The sequence below is a fragment of the Falco punctatus genome (assembly GCF_963210335.1).
Source record: "Falco punctatus genome assembly, chromosome: 1".
NCBI classification, from domain to species: Eukaryota; Metazoa; Chordata; class Aves; order Falconiformes; family Falconidae; genus Falco; species Falco punctatus.
The window spans coordinates 31687498-31704232 of NC_137580.1; the positions used below are offsets into that span (position 1 = coordinate 31687498).

Here is a 16735-nt window from a genome sequence, read left to right on the forward strand (position 1 = left end):
GAGATCCCCCTGTAGCCTTCTTCAGGCTGAACAGTCCCAGCTCTCTCAGCCTTTCCTCATAGGAGGGATGCCCCTGTCCCTTCATCAAATTCACAGTCCTTCACTGGACTCTCTCCAGCAGAGGTTTTAAAATAAACCTTATAATCAGCCGAGCTGAGGAAGGACTGTTTATTTCTTACTTTCCAAGAAAGAAGCTTTGGCCAACACCAGCCTTGTCTAAGAAAGTGTCATAACTTTGTTCGTATAACATACAGCATTCTCTCAATCTCCTGCCTTCCGCTTTGCACACTCTGGGATCTTTTGTAGCGAAAAAATGAGCTAATTTCAGAGCTGAATGGACTATATTGTGATCAGATAAGCTTTTCTGAACTTTGAAATATTATGACAAACTTAATTTGGCTAGCTGACCTTGCTTTTATCTGAGGCGCTTGGCATCCCCTGCAGCAGCAGGAGTAGGTCCCAGTTTTGCCATCCTGTGCAGGGGTGGCTTGTGACGTGTGCCTGCTGCGCCATGCTGGGGCGCACACGTGGAGAGGCACCTTCCCACCCTGCCCTTCCCACCTGTGGCACCAACACCTGCGGCTCTGCAACTCACTGCCCAGGGCTCACAGGCACCATAAGGGTGCAGCTGTTTGAGATCGGCTCTGTTGTCAGACACCCACTCCCTTTCACCCCTGGGGAAAAGGTAGCAGGTCAGGTCCTGCCTCTTCCCCTGACTGTCCTGGGCCACATCTGTACAACACCGTGGGGAAGAGTGCAGCACACCCCAGGTGAGAGTCCAGCAAGTGGGCAGGACCGGGTCTGGGCAGTTACTACCTCGGATCCCCAAAGCCGTTCTGCTGCATTAGTACACTGTTGGGTCAAAGCTATTAAGCACAGGTTTCAGTTGGAGATGTGAAAGACTGTGTTAAGCTGCTGGAAAAAATGTAAAATCTCCTTCACGTGAGATTTATAATGACAAGTTAAAAATGACCTGTCAGGGTGGTGTATGGATACCTGATCCTGCATCGGTGCTGGGCAGTTTCAGGTCCAAGTTTTCTTCCACCCTACCATTTCTACAATACCTAGCAAAGAGCTTCCTTTCTCCACTGGAAATCAGTTCCCAGGTTGAAATTTTCCAGCCACAAATTCCTTACTGCACAGCCATGCATTAGATCAGTTGAACCTGAATAAAATCACTTCCAGCACTAGAGCTTCTAGTTACTTCTGGCTCTCTCATATGGGCAGCACATAAGGATAGCATCATGCCCCCAGGCTCATGCAGCAACCCCAGCACACCAACACCACCCCAGTGATGTTCCTTGAGCCTACACTCGTATACAGAGAATCACGTTAAAGAGACCATTTCGTCCCTCTTGCACCTGTTCCACATTTGCCTTGATTTATTGATCACACATCGAAGTGCAGGAAGGAAATATTTTCATAACACTTTGGAATCTTTTCATTTGTAAATTTCTATGTTTGTTGATGTGTTATTGCAGAAAATGTAGCTCTTATTGGGGAGCTCAAAACTACTTCTTGCCTGGTAATCAGATAACAATATTGCAGGAGGGAAAATCTACCAGATGCTCCAGAACAGTTCAAAGATTGATTACAAATATTATTTTTTTTTGTTTAGATTGAGCTGACTTTACATTAATTAGAACTGCTGTTAATAAACAGGGAATGACTTTATGCTGAATGTTGCTGCCAGTTACTTCATTTAACTGTGTTCACAGTGAGAATATTAAAAAAAGATCTTATGGGAATTGTTACATTCCCTCACTGTGAAAGGATTTCTTCTTGTTTATCTTATATATTCTTACTGCCAGGTCAGGCATTCAGCTTTTTAAAAGTTCCCCGTCACTTTCTTGGCCTGACACGGTGAATTCTGAACCACTGCTACCACCTTATTAACCAAAATGTGTACATAGTCTGCCATCCACATCTCTAGAATGCTGCCTTTTTATTGATTAACTGTAATATTAGTTACTACTACAATACTATTGCAGTAGTCCCAGTGTACAGTAACTTGATAGTAACATCTCTGATATGCAAATATAAATAAACAGTGCAGCCTAAAGTGGTTACAGCACTTCCCTGTGATCCCCTGGTTAAAGCCCAGACCCCAGGGCAATGTTATCTGTGTCCTCACACTCATATCTGCTCTGCTGTCTTGGGCCTGCCTTCAAACACCTGCGTCCTTCAGCTTCATCATTTGTGAAACAGAGACAATGACACCTTTGTAGACCTTCTTTATAATGTTTGTGAAAAGCTTTGAAATACTGGGTTTAAAAGATGCTAGCAGAACCCAAAATAAAGTTGGGATCTTCATTTGTTTTATTGGGTCTTACCTAGAATCCATGTGATCAGCAGGTCCAACTCTAAATGACCTGCTGACAGGGAAAGAAAAATCCCAGCCTGTAGGCATGACAAAAGATCAAAACCAAAAGATGTCTAAAACAGGCTTGCCACCCAGGAACAACCAGGCTTTTGTTTAGGTGTCCCATAGATCTGCTAGACTTGTGCCCCGGGTAGCTGGACACAGGGAAACCTGAGTCCACCCTGTCCATACTCCACAACCTGACCAGCTGTGAGCCAGCTGTGGTCTGCAAGCCAGGTAACCATGTCAAAGCTGAGATACCCTATGTTAGCACAGGTCAGGGCTTTTGGTTCAGAGCTTGGCCGTATTCGGTTAGCTCAAAGGACTCTTGCACAGTCTACACCAGCAAAAATACACCTGGCCATATTCATCATATTCCCCAACTCCAGAAAGGTATGGTTATTGTTAAACCTCTCACTCTAATAATTTTTTATCTCACAAATATTAAGCCCCTATTTACCACTGTTCACAAGCTCACTTCCCCACAGTCCTTGTTCTTTAGGAAAGGGAATTACAAGTTGCTGCACCAGAAGGGACTCATGGATTCTCAAAAGAGCAGACAAAAATGCATTTTGCCTCCCTGTGGATGAGAGGTCACACTCTTTCTGCCATTGGAGAGGAGGGCAAAAGGCAAAGTAAGACAAAGACTGAGGGGAGAGCCCTCATTACTCATCCTGCTTTTGGAAGAGGCCCTAAGTTCAACAGCTCCTTCCCTCCTGCCCATCCCTGCCAAAGACCACAGCGGCAAGCCAAGGAGCAGGACCTCCAAAAGACCAAGCAAGCTGCAGAGCCTTTTTGCTGCTATTAGACATCTTCCACCCTTGATACAATGCTCTGCTTTGCCTACGCCAGCAGCTGGCCCCAGCTGAAGCCCACCTCTACAAACAGCACTGTGCGTCCCCAGTGCCCCCCCAGCTCGTCGTAAGCGTGGGCCCTGGGGCACTGGCAGCCATGGCTGTGGGAGCACAGGAGCTGCTCTTGCCCTTGTGGTCTGAACCTTTGTCTCTGACAGGACTTTATGCCAGCTTCATCTGAGAAGGGCTTTAGAAAATCTGTGCAAGCAATTAGGGGATGAACCGCCTCCAAGGAAACTTTCTCTCTAACCCTTATTAGTAGTTAGAGGTTGGCCGCAAAGCAAGTAGCTTTACATTCTCAGACTTGCAGACACCATTATGATGGATGCCCCGACAGGAGCCAATTCAAAACAGATACACGGCACTTTGCTCGGTAACGTGGGCGCACTGGTTTGCGTAAGGTACTAGCACTGCAACTCCATACTGGATTGACGTGGCTTTATCTTTTCTAAGCACTGGTCTTTAAGAGATTAAAAAGGACTTGTTTTAATCTAAAGCCAAAATAACTTGATTTTGATAAGACTTCAAATTGCCCTGAAGCCAAAACCAGACAACCTATGAACTTTTAAAAATGAAACGTTATGAAAAGTCATTTATTTTTAGGGGGTTTGAAAATATTGACAACTTATGCGGTGGTGTAGCAATGCTGTCTCACAGGACATTGAATGTTGTACAATAACTTCAATATTCTACAAGCTGATTCTCATGTTTTAATTTACATATGGACAACTGTGTCTTAGTCAAGGCAGAAAGTCTTATTTTATGGATTGGGAGGTCTTCCGTTTGTACTGTGACAAATTTTACAGAATATTTCAACAGAATTTCCATTCCACAGGAAGTTTCGGACTGTTTTCATTCTGAAGGAGAGCAATTTGCAAAGTGATAATATTTTCCATGACATGGAAATCCCAGCTTTTAACTCATTCCTGTACAAAAGCAAGGAACCATGTGGGTGACTCCTTCCATCTCACTCCCAGCTTCAGTGCCAATCCTGTCACTTCCTGCATTACTTACTGTTGCTTTTCAACTCAGAATTTACGTTTCCAAGGTTAGCAGGTATGATTCTGAGTACAGAGGCAGGAAGAAGATTTCATTAAGTGAGTATGCCATTTTTTCAGAGGTGTCGCTCTTCAGATCAGAGTCACATTCTAAAGCCACTACATCACAGCCCCAGATTAAATATATACTGTGTGTGACCAAGCCCTGTATTTCCCAGGTCATAAGAGTTATTATGACCTGGTCTTAAAGGGATTTTGGTCATGAGTTGTGCAACTATTTTTCAGATCCTTTTATTTGCATGAGCATCTTCATCTGTAATCATACATGCACCATATGCAAAGTCCTGTTTGCAATTCACATAAATTATTAATTCACAGCTTAAGCTGCACATTTCCTCTATTAGTCACATTTCTTAGAGGCTTCTCATTACTGCAGCATATGGAAGTTCTCTTTCCCTATGGTGCTCTGCGGTGATTAATTGTGGGAATCAAAAGGTAGGTAGAAGGCATAATTTAGGACCAAACTCAACATAGAAATTTCCCTAGCACAAACCTCAAGCAAGCAGTAGTGTTACTGAAGGTTTATATTATGGCAAGCTTTTTCAGTGTTTGAAGACAATGTATTTTCAGTTTGTCCAATACCAAACGGACAACAGGAGTCTGAGAACTGTTTGTAGGGATTAATGACTAGCTGGGAGGAGCTGATGGCTGAAACACAGTTGAAGGCCATTAATCGCGGACAGTCATTAATTCTCAGGCAACACCCAGTGTCAGAGTTGTTACTCTTATAAGCTGTTGTTTAAAATCATGTGTATGAATGTTTTTAGGGTTAGGTAGTTATAGTCAGCACGTATGGGGCATTTCTAGAAAATGAATGCTTTGTATGTTAGGCAGATTGCTTATGTCAGCTCTCTCCATGGCTCTCATTTGTTAATATAAATTGTTTTGTATGATGGATTGTGGTTTATGTTCTTTCTTATACACTCCCAGTACAGGACATTTAAGTCACATCTATCGATTTTTCCACAGATTTTCCCTGTCTGTTTCTGTGGATGCATTCCCCTGCTTTTTAAGACAGTGTATTGCGGAAGACAAACTCCTTGTTGATAAATCTGACATGACTTGTAAAAACCCAAAGGAAGAATTTTAGGTAAATCACAAATGAAAGGGAAAACCTCCCAGGGTATTGCAGGTTATGTGAGTATTCAAGAAGAGGACAAAGAGTAAACTGTGGCAACAGCCATACTGGCAAGGCATTTTTAAGTCAATTGCAAACATGCAGACACATGCCTATTGGACACGCTGCAAACTTCTCCAAGATGGGTACAGGACTGGTAAAAAAGTGCAAGTTCAGAGAACTATGAGAAACTCAGGAACATGACACAGGCATATGAACCTTGAAATGATAACCTGGATCTGGTTTTATGGGTTGTATGAAATGAAGATGTAGTTTCAGTTCCATTCTCAACGCATCACATAAGTCATCATCAGAGGACATGTTAATATGACTTCCTTGTTGGGGAAGCCAAGACATAAAGGACTATAGAAAATGAAGCTTCCTTTTCCTATTAGAGTTGTTTTCTCTGGTTTGAGTTGGAAAGGTATTGGAAGTGAAATACAAAAAATATTCCTGTCCTATGTATGTATCCCAGGTGTCTCAGCATGCCTAGTTAACACCTTTCACAAGTGCAATATCCATTTTTAATGGTCATTTTAAGGAAAGAAAAATCTAATGTTTTTTTGACTATAACAACTAAAGCCAGCAAGCAGACATCTAAAACAGTGAGCACATGAGCAGCTGCAGAGGTAATCCAGGCAGCCAAAAGACTAGTGCAATCCTTCTGGACCTCAAAGCCTGCCAGAGGACATCCATCCTATTCTCTACTCACTTTCAAAACCCACTTTGCCATCTTGCAGATCTGTTTATTTTCCCTACAGACCTCTAGGTTCTGATGGGTTTTCCTGAAGTAAGAAAATAAACCCCAAGTTACTGGTGGGAGGACTTAGAAGTCCTACTGAGATCAAGGTTCTGTAAGAACGTACCAGTCTCCAATATGAGCTTATTACTAATCTTGCTTCACATTGTGCTGTCTCTGAAGGCAGAGCATTTTAGAAGCATTAGATTGCTCTCTAAGGACAACTTTTATCTTAGGCACATGGAAAACAGAAGGGTCAGGGAAAGAAGTAAGGAAAGAGTTTATTTCCCAGATAAAACTGGGTACTTAAGTCACCCTTATAAAACATACAGCCATCCATGCAATTCTGAGAGTTGTATATTTCCATGATAGGGAAACTGTCTCATCTGCAGATGCAGCAGTGTATTTTATACACACCTGCTTGACTGCACAATAGCTTAGATTCTTGATCTTGCAGTGAACTCTTCATAAGCAGGTCCCTGTGCGTAGGTACTTATTTTTGATAATGTAGCCTCTAAGTCTCTATTCAGAATAGTTTTAAGGTTTCCATGAACTTTGCTCAAAAATGTGCCAAAAGACTTCCAAGTAACAAACATGCTTTTGCAATTTACTGAAACTTTCCCCTTGTGTTCCAGAGAAGCAACCTCCCCATTACTCACCAGAGAGACACATGAGCCAAGGAGGAAGGAAAGGGAATCAGCTAGTAAAAACAGGCAATTCCCTTCTTTAGTGTCTACACTTAGTCATTAAATAAAAAATAGATGCGAAATCCAAACTTTTTTTTTTTTCCAAATGGGTCATTGCCTCAGTGAAGACTGAATAGATGAGGACTAATTGTATCTTGGTTTTGATCAGAACCTTTTGTAATCACTTGCTTTTTCAAAATAATACTGCTGCACTTCATACCATAGCAGGGGCTATTGTGCATTTGTAGTGCTCTGCATCCTTCCAAAGGAATGCATTCTCCCAAGTATATCTTTTTACACTTCTTTAAATGACTAGTGAACCATATTACCCAATAAGCAAGGGGGTTGGGGTATTTTTGCCAGATAGTAATTTTACTTGGAAAAAAAATTGAGTCAAGGCCAAGGTATAAAGTTCAGACCTAAATCAAAATCACTTTCCTCTAACGTTAGAGTGTCTTGCAGCCTGAGGTTTCCAACTGACTCTTCTTAAAAATGGACTTTTAGAAACTTGCAGTGTTGATCTTGCTTGGATTCTAGGCTTTGTTCAACTGGGACATGTAAAATTAGCTTTTACAAGCTATGTCACGTGGAAGGACAGGAGATTGTAATCTCACTTGTAACCTTAAGAATATGGCAACCAAGTAGAAGTTGAATTTTCAAAGGAAAATGTCAGTTGATACATGATGAAAAGGCAATTCCTTTTCATTTCAGACTACGATGTATTCAAGGCCCCAGCGTGATATTCAGACCTCACTTCCTGCAAGACAGTACAGTACTTAGTAACACACTGTGTAGTATGAGTCGTACGCTTGGAACTCACAAATTCCCCCTTGAAATTTTTCAAGAGTAGTCAGTGGTAAGTAGCAAAACCCAAACGCATTACTCCTTTTTCTTGAGTTATTCTCTGAAACAATTCTCCACAAGAGCACTGGAAAGATTTTTTGGGGGTACCTCCTGTATGCTTGCTACATCAAAGTGTAGAAGTCCATAAAATAATTAGTGTTACATTGTCAGGGAAGCATTCTTTCCATGCATTCTGGCCAGAGCAAATTCTGAAAGGCTTTCTGGTGCCAAAGCAGTTGAATTAAGTAAAAAAATGGATATATTTAGCCAATCCTCCAGATTTCAGTTTCTGGGTATCATTTAGCTGCAGATAACGGTGCAGAAGGACTCACAATCATGGGTCAAGTTATTGTAAATCAGCTGAGCCCCAGGAAATACCTGGCTGTACACTTCTAATTTGGCCAAACACAGGGTGGTATGGCTGAGTTTATCCATCTCTCCTTGGAGGCAAAGCTACGTCAAATTGTCTTACATTTTCTGTGGGCTAAAATCATTCACACTGGCTTTACCATGTCTCAGCTGACAGATGGTAACTTATTAAACATCAGTATGCTGGTGAAAATTGTGAGCCCACAAGATTTCTGAGGCTTTCAAAAGAAAACATTTCTAAAGTATGCTGCACAACTTCTACCTATAGTGCTAGCTACACATTCGCAAATGCTTTGCAGGTATAAGGTGCCATATTTGCAAAGCCAAGCAGACGTGGCACTTCAGCCCCTCTCTTTCTTTCCTCCTGCTCTCACAGATTATCATCCTATTGGAACAAGCGGGCCATTTGGCACAGTTATAACTGCGGTTACATAAGAAAGCCAGAAAAAAAAGCAGCTCCCACAAATCCAAACCACAGATTAAGTTCAGTTTTAGAAGATAATATGTACAGTAGTGACAATGAGAATTATGCTATAAGAAGGAACAACTTTCTGACTCCATTGCTGAAAACAATTATGTTTAAAGGCTCGTATGTAGATAATCCAAAATACAATAAAAATTGAGTATAAAAGTCAGGGTGGCATTTTCCATTCATATGTTTTTCCCACACCTACAAGTCCACACTGGAGCTAAGCAAACTGGGCATTCCTTCACTAATGTAAGAGCTGTCTCTGGAAGCAGTACTAACAGTGTTCTGTGTTTATATACACGAAAAGTTGACAGAGGAAGGAAAAGGAAGAAAGGATGTAGGCTTCAGAACTAATGTGTCTTGAATTTCTTCTGGAAGAGGCGAAAAAGTGCACATATAGAGTCTTAAGAAGTCTTTGCTGGCCCAGAATACCATGTGACTCCTTTCTGAGGCACGCATATTTTAGAGGCAGATGCACAGCCACATTCCTCTGCTTGAGTAACAAGTGTTTGGAGATTTTTGATCGGTGATTATTTTTCTCACATAATTTGGGAAAGGTTTCTCATTACTACCTTGTCCAGCAGTTCGAAATGAGTCATGAAAGAACTGGTTGATTGTCAGATAAGCTGCCTACATGGGGCTCCCGAAGAATATATACTCCAGTGAAACTTGACAATCAGCTACAAGTTCTTCATGGTCTATATTTGTTTTTTAACTTTGCATTACCATCATTAATGAGGCCAAGAATGAAAATGAAAATCTGTGTGCTTTGTTAATGGGAACAAGAACAACATGGCTTTGGCTAAACTTGAATAGAACAGTAGTTGAAAATACAACTGGTGAAAAGAACAAGAACTTTCAGATGCTGTAAACTGTTACATTCACAGGCTTAACAAAGTGTCACACGTGTCTTGAAGTTCTGGCCCTATTATGTGTACTTATTTTTTAGTCCTAATGGTTGATGTAGGAAAAATGCACAGCTACCATTTTATAAAATACTTGATATAACTGGAACTGATTATGAATTATGAGAAACAGAAAAGAGTTTTGGACATTCCAGAAGTAGAGTCACAGCTCTCATTAAAACAAAACAAACCAAAACAAAAAAACCAACAACAACAAAAACCAACAGATAATGTGACCCACTCACCCAACCCTAAAGCTAAATTGTAGTATATGAAGCAGAAAAATGAATTCCGTATTATTATTACACTAACAGTTGTCTTACGTATGTTGGCAGATTGAGTGTTGGGTAAGGACTAGCCAGCCATGTCCAGGACACAATTTCTGATGTTTCTTGAAGCCTACAGAACTCTTTGTATGTAAGAACAAAACACAGAATGAACAAATAGAAAATAGAGGGTGACTGCACAGCCATTTTAGACCAGAATCTTCTATTGGACAGGAGACCCATAGGAAAGTAATAACTGTAAGGATTTCACTGAAAGTGGCCAGAGAAAGCATACTGGCTGAACAAGGTACATGCCCTACAGACCTTATGCATAGGATTGAACACTTAGGAGTGACTGATGGGGTGAAATCAACATAGCACTTTTCTGGTTTGATCAGGACGTTATCAAGCCCAAGTTCCTCCTTTCACCACTGTGCTCTCAGTGCTTTGGAGATTTCTCACCAAACAGGTCTTCTTCTAAAAAGAACCTCCTCTCTGGAAAGTTCACTCATCTTAGGAGAACAGAAATGCTCATTCACTGGTGCCTTAACCAGCAGCCCAACTACCTAATGTTAATGGTCATCAAGATGTAGATTCCAAACTGCCTACACTAATATGAAGTTCTTCATGGTTCAGAGATGGCTCAAGACCACTGAATCAGACAGACAGAAATCACTCTTTAAAAAGTGTAGTGCAGTTACAACCAGAATAGTTACTTCACTACACAAAACAGCTCATCAAGCCAGGCAGCTTAATTAAGATGTTAGACGGAAGCCCTGGAATCTGTGAAGAATCATCAATATACCGGACTGGTAAGATCAAGTAAACCCACACAGGAAAAAATGCTCCATCTTTCAACAGATACCGTTACCTGTTTCATCACTTCTGCATGATCACATGCTATACCCACATGGCAAAGCTCAAGAAAAGTGGTAAAAAATCAGAGCCATAAACTATGAAACAGTTCTGTGGCTTTCTGTATCGGTAACAGTGCAGAATAGTTTTGCCTGCCAAAGAAGGAAATAGCCAGTGCCTCAGTCGGGGAGATTCACCTATCAAGCTCCTTGAAAAGTAAGAAGTTTTTCCACTCCTTGGGAAGGAAACACTATCCCATGAAGATCTCTGCAATTGCCATCTCATTTCTGGGCAAAACCATTAAAAACACAGTAACCAGATAGTGCCAACAGCACGCAACTGCCAGCTTTCTGGAGGCCTTGCAGTCAGGGTTCACATCAGGACACAGAATACAGGCTGTCTTTATTTCCACTCGGGCTACCACTAACACAGTGAAAAGCCTGATACTCCCATATACAGCCATATGCAGAGGTGCAATAAGCCAAAAAATGCTGGATACAGAAAGAGATGACCCTGCCTGTGGTATCTGCAATGTCTTGTTTGAAGCAGAGCTCAGAATGATAATGCAACTGTACCTTCTGTCCAGGCCTTCACCTGCAGGGTTGTACACGTTATCTTTCTTCTTCAATAGCTACACAAGATTGCAGGTGGATACTCCAAAGTGGCAGAGGCATAGCTGATAACACTGCAAGGACACTTACTCTCAACAGCTACAGCTATTACTGTTATTGAAAAGATAGATCACCTACAGGAATACAGCTTTTTGATAAAGCATGGCTGGCTGGCTCAAGCTGAACTTGAGCAAAACTGAGTCAGTGTTGGTCACACTGGGGAAAATGCTTTGAACTGCCTGAAAATACTCCTGAAACCTTCAGAGTTGGGCTATCACAGTCATGTGGTTAACTAGGGCATTGCCTGATACCCTGCTAGGTGTGGATGGCCAGAGAGCATCTCTCCCTTCCTTTGCTCTGCTGGAAAACTTGTTCCTTACTCCTTAGTGAAGATCAGTCCGTGCCTTGGTCAGATTCAGATTTAGGCAGCTCCATTTACTGTAGCTAAACAACTTCTAAGCATTAACAGACTTCCTCTATCCTCTTTCTCATGGACTCAGAGAACTGTGTCAAGATGCCCTTCCAGAAGCTTTGGAAGCTGGTTTGAAAACTTGCTGCTAATTTCTAAAGCAGTCAATGGACTAAACCCCAGAAATTAAAATGCGTTATGATCAACAAACCTCTACAGATGCTTTATCCTCTGGGCCAACGCAATCACAATGCAGCAAAGCCTTCCATCATGGGCCTTGTCTCAAATAAAACCCAAACAACTTTCCTGCCCTACAAAGAACTCTACCCTAAGCACTTTTTTTAAAAATTAGTATGGGCTATGTACCAGAAACAACAAGGAATTTACTAGGCATTTAGCTAATTCTTAGAGATAGCATCGGCACATGGTGGTGATTGACAGTGCTACTGATTCCATAAATAGGTATGTTCAATATTGGGGAGGAATAAAAACAGGAATTTAGGCAGACAGATAAAAAAGCAATGGTAACTAGAATAGGAAGGTAAACAAGGGAGAAGTTGAAGGAAAAGGAAGGCTTTTTTTTTTTACTGGAAAGACTGGTCAAGAACAGAAAGGCAGAAGCGCAAGCTTATGAAGATGGATTTCTCAGCTGAGTACCCTACATACTGCTCAATTTTGTGGTGGATATCATGAAATTTAACATTTCCTAGTTTTGGATAGTACCCTATCGCTTTTAACATGGGGCCATCCTAGGAATAAAAATACAGAAGCGACAGCCAGTGTATCTGGGCCAGAGTGAGTGTGACATTTTTGTGCCATTCTGGTGATACAGAACACGTGGAATGGACCTTGAATGTGTCTCCATGATTTGACAACATGGAATCTAAACTGGCTTTTCCCCTTTTCCTTCTGTTTTCTTTTGAACAGTCCCCTAGCAGTTCTGGAGAGGTACGCTGCTTGCATACTGTATGCTAATCACCATTTACGTGCTCCTCAGAATTAAGCACTGACTTCATTGCGTGGAAAGTCTTTTAAAAAATGTGGAGGTGTGTGTGTGGGAAGTCATTTCCAAGTGACATTCCAAGCCCCTCCTTCTCACAGGCTCCGAGGAGTAATTACTCAGCTGGAAAATGAAACAACACTGCTATTTTAGTGTGGTTTAGGACCTTGGACCTGGTTTCATGTTTCAGATTAATGCTTTCTGTGCCTTTTGGAAATTCAGAATAGCAGAAAAGCCACCCTTCAGAGAGAGCTGCATCCTATAGATGCACAGCGTTCTGGAGACATGTATGACTTGCTGCCCCTTTCCTATCTTGCTGTGTCCCATTGAGACACATAGCTCTTTTCCCTCCCACTTGAATGAACTTCTAACCTGCCTCTACAAAGCCACATGTGTTCTTCCTGACCCTCTGTCCTGGGTCTCTGGTAGCTCTGTGATGAACACTTACTATACTTTGTTGCAACATACTAACAAAGCAAAACAGACTAAACCAAAATGTTTAAAAATGAAGTACCACCATAAGCCACCTCAAGTCAACTCAAAAATCTAGTCATGGTATCTTAAGATCCTACCTAATTCTAGTCTTAGTAGGACATGGCTGGCTAGAATCCCAGATCTTCAAAAAAAAAGGAGCTGAAATGCTTTCTTCAGCATATTCTTTAGTATTTCAATAAGCAATGTGTAAGTGCTTCAGTTACGTTTTTTATGTTCTAGTGTGGTGACTGCTCCAAGAATACAGATACACCAGGGCAGTGGTGAGATGCCGTGCAAGGGAAACTTTGACATAACCTATCAGTTCAAGGAACGAATTGAAGCAAGGTACCACTTATACTGAAATAAGACGGTCTAATACCAAAGTTTGGAAGCTGAGAACAATTTCCAGATTGTGAGAATAAAGAAAAGAACAAAAGCTTCCAAAAGCAATATGATCGAGGAATTATCAACAGCTAAGGAAAAAATTATTAGAACCCTGACTTAGTAATTTTTCTTTCCAATATGATAAAAAATCAGAATGAAATAAACTATGAAGTCTGTGAATATCTGTATCCTCATTTTCACACCTTTAAAGGATTATGGAAAGAAATGGATATAATTTTAATAGCATTCTATAATCTATCTGCTCATTTATTTGTATATTATAGAAAGAGTTTAACATTTGATGTAGGGAATTGCAAGATCCAGTCAGACACAAGGTCCATTTAGATCAGAACATACCCATTTAAGTGTCCAGCAGGAAATGTTTTGCAAAGGGCACAAGAAGACTCACAAAAAAAAAAAAAGCCAGATGTGGTATACTTTGTAGCCTTACTTTCCATCCCACCTCTCCATACACTCTGTTCTTCATCACTTAGTCAAAGACACCGGTCCTTTTCAAAAGTCTGCACACTCTTCAGTGTACCAACAATAACAATCCATACTGCTATAAATTCTTTCAGCAAAAGTAAGACAGTTTATTAATAAAGCATGAGAAAAATGAATTCCCAAAGCTGCGGGTAGGATGTTCACCTATAAATCCCACATACAGATTTGCCAGCAGTAACAGTTCATAGCAACTACACTGTGCAGCATCAGATCCCACCGTCTGCCCTCTGCTGAGAATGTTATTGACCAGGTGATTGTCTCTGTGAAGTCTGGGAATGTTTTCAATAGTGCAAAAGCAGACACACAGACACACCTCAGGTCTACCATATGTGTAGAACAAATACCTGGTTGACTCTGTAAAGTTCAGAGCTCCAAAAATTCTGGCAACTTACATTTCACTTCTGCTTTACTAGGGTAAGCATACATTTTATAAGGAAAGTACAAAACCGGAATCTCACTACTTCAAATAATTCCTTCATACCTCAAGAATTCTAATAATTTAAAATGATTCATTGATCTTTAACAGGCTGCCTGGAGATGATCACAGAGACTCCTACAAAGCTTCGCATATTGTCACATTCTTCCTCCTGGTGGTAAGATACCCAGAGGTGGAAACTGCCACCCCGTAGCTCCTTAACAGTGAATAGGTATCAGTCTCCAAAAAACAAATTATCACTCTCTTTTCCTTATGGAAAGCCATGAAAATTCACTCACAGCAATAACAAGACCAGGTTGCCATGCAAGTACATAAACATCTCCCAACTTCTTTTTGATCTCTCATATCCAAGTTACTCTTTCAAGTCCCCCAAACAATTCAGCCTTATCTGATAGCAGTCATAAAAGAAAGTGAAAAGCTGTGCTTCCTCAGGTGAGCAAGCTAAGAAACACAAATCCTTAGAAAAAAAATAAAACAAGAGGCATCAAGTTGCATAATTATTTAATAAAGCACTTAACTAAAATTTGAGAGTATTAGGGACAATTTCATAATAACTTAGTCTTTGACTCAACACCTTTTATTTCATATTTTCTCTGTTTTCCACATTATACCAGCAAAATTATTTTTATTCAAGATCACTGAAATTGGAGACAATTTCTGCTGCAGCATGTGAAAAAGAAAGAAATAAATCCTGATCTTCGGTTTCTGAATGATGGGGCGATATTTTCAACACTTCCTGTTTGAGCCCAGCATGCCCCAATTTTTTCTCTGGCCTTTTGGCTGGCTTAGGTGAATGAAACAGTCTGAGAAATCCAAGCCTAACATTTTCTAACACCAACCAAACGTTACAGGCAGTAGAAGGTTTGGATCCTAAAAACTGAGCTTCATTTGAAACAAGCTTAGGGATTTTTTAAAAATGATCTATTAAACCTTTTCACAGAAAGTTTTAAAACAGAATCTGACAAAGGATTTCAACTTGAATTTTGTTTTGTTTTCCTTATGGAAAGCCATGAAAATTCACTCACAGCAATAACAAGACCAGGTTATTCACATCATCCTGCTATGGAATGTAATAAGTGGAGTTATGGGGATGTTCCTTCCTTTACTATTTTCATGTCTATTGTTTCGCTTACTCAACAAACTTCCTTCCAACTGGGAAACTTAGGGAGCAACAAAGCATCATGTCTGTGGTGCCTTTAAGAGTGATGAAGTTACAAAGCAGGAAATAATCTCTTTGTATGTGAAGATAACTGGACATTGTAAGATTTTGTGGTAATCTTTCTTAAAAGGAGGAAAAAATTAAGAATATAAACCCAACTGTTTGCCCCTTATTTTTAAATGAAAATTCATTTCATGTTAAGCCCAATGATGAAATTGCAACAGCATTCTAATATTTAGCTTTAATTAGCTGTCTATTTTTTCACTCGCTGTATTCACAGTTCTATCAGAGCTGGTGTGCATGAGTTTTTCTTGCACAGCACTTGCAAGGACATAGACATAGTGCCTGAAGACATTTGAGCACTAGGACAGAATTTACCGTTTAAATGTGAAGTGGTAGAAGCTAGGACAGTTATCTACCAGAGCTGGGCCCATTCGCCTGTGGAACAGATAGATTTCCAGTGTGATGAGACCGATTAATTTCCTAACAATTGCTTTGTCTCCATTTCTCCCATATTTGTGTCACTTCTTCTTTCTGTCATCTGTATGTCCCTCCCCTTTTTGCTGCCTTTTCTTTGTCTGTCTTTACCACCTCTTTGGTCTCAGATGGGTATTCCTCATTCTTTGTCAGTGCACTTCCTTCAATACATGGAACTTTCCTGGTGCCAGCATTAGTTATCTGTGTTTAAAACACCTATAGAAAAAAAATAATTCATAGAGTTTCTCCCTTTGTGCTGATTGTGAAATGCAAAATCTTCCTCCTGAACAACACAGCCCAAGGTCTCAGTACCACCACTTTTTCGTATCTGTCTCAATTCCTTGCTGCAGGAATTCTACCTAATAATTTATTAATCCCTTGCTCGTGTCTCCTTATTTCTCTCCAAAAAAGGAAATAACCTATTTCAGGAGACCAAAGATTCCTCACCGCCCAGGAGTCATGACAAATTCAGCCCTAGGGAGGAGCAGTGGCTCCACGTTAGCCAAAGTATACACTGAAATGCTGTTCCGGTGCTTATGGTTTCCAAAGAAGTGTCATGTGGCAAAGATGTCACTTGGTACTTGATAGTTTAATCAAACCCTCAGGGGCAGCAGCCATTAATTATCTTGTAGTCCAAAACCATTATTCCCTTCCTAAAGTGACATCATTTCATTATGACAAATGCATCTCCTTTCACTTTTCTGACTGGAAAGCTAACAGCAACTAATTCATCAATTGTATCATTTTTTCTTTAACAG

At 40.6% G+C, this 16735-nt stretch overlaps 1 long non-coding RNA gene across 1 annotated transcript in view; it reads left to right on the top strand.

Moving 5' to 3' along the window:
- The window catches only part of LOC308063383, a 55826-nt gene that overhangs the window by 10785 nt on the left and 28306 nt on the right, over nucleotides 1-16735 (top strand). Inside the window, exon 2 of the long non-coding RNA XR_013927950.1 lies at nucleotides 13258-13362. This is a non-coding gene — a long non-coding RNA (uncharacterized lncRNA). The remainder of the gene's footprint in view (nucleotides 1-13257; nucleotides 13363-16735) is intronic.